This window comes from Etheostoma spectabile, chromosome 10, assembly GCF_008692095.1.
Source record: "Etheostoma spectabile isolate EspeVRDwgs_2016 chromosome 10, UIUC_Espe_1.0, whole genome shotgun sequence".
In the NCBI taxonomy this organism is placed as follows: domain Eukaryota; kingdom Metazoa; phylum Chordata; class Actinopteri; order Perciformes; family Percidae; genus Etheostoma; species Etheostoma spectabile.
In genome coordinates, this window is record NC_045742.1 from 25,860,087 (window position 1) to 25,860,290 (window position 204).

At 45.1% G+C, this 204-nt stretch overlaps 1 long non-coding RNA gene across 1 annotated transcript in view; it reads left to right on the plus strand.

Moving 5' to 3' along the window:
* Positions 1 to 204, plus strand: part of LOC116697127 (uncharacterized) — a 23,315-nt gene that overhangs the window by 2,572 nt on the left and 20,539 nt on the right. The window lies entirely within an intron of this gene.

Here is a 204-nt window from a genome sequence, read left to right on the forward strand (position 1 = left end):
CACCTGCCATGACATAGTTGGGTCCCCTAGCAATGCTACATCAGCGTCATTTGTTAACAGCTTGCTACTTGGCTCCAGGCTAGACTGTGAACAAAAGCGTTATATTGCCGTTGCTTGGAATCTTTAAAGGTCCCATGGCATGAAAATTTCCCTTTGAGATTTTTTAATGTTAATATGAGTTCCCCCAGCCTGCCTATGGTCCCC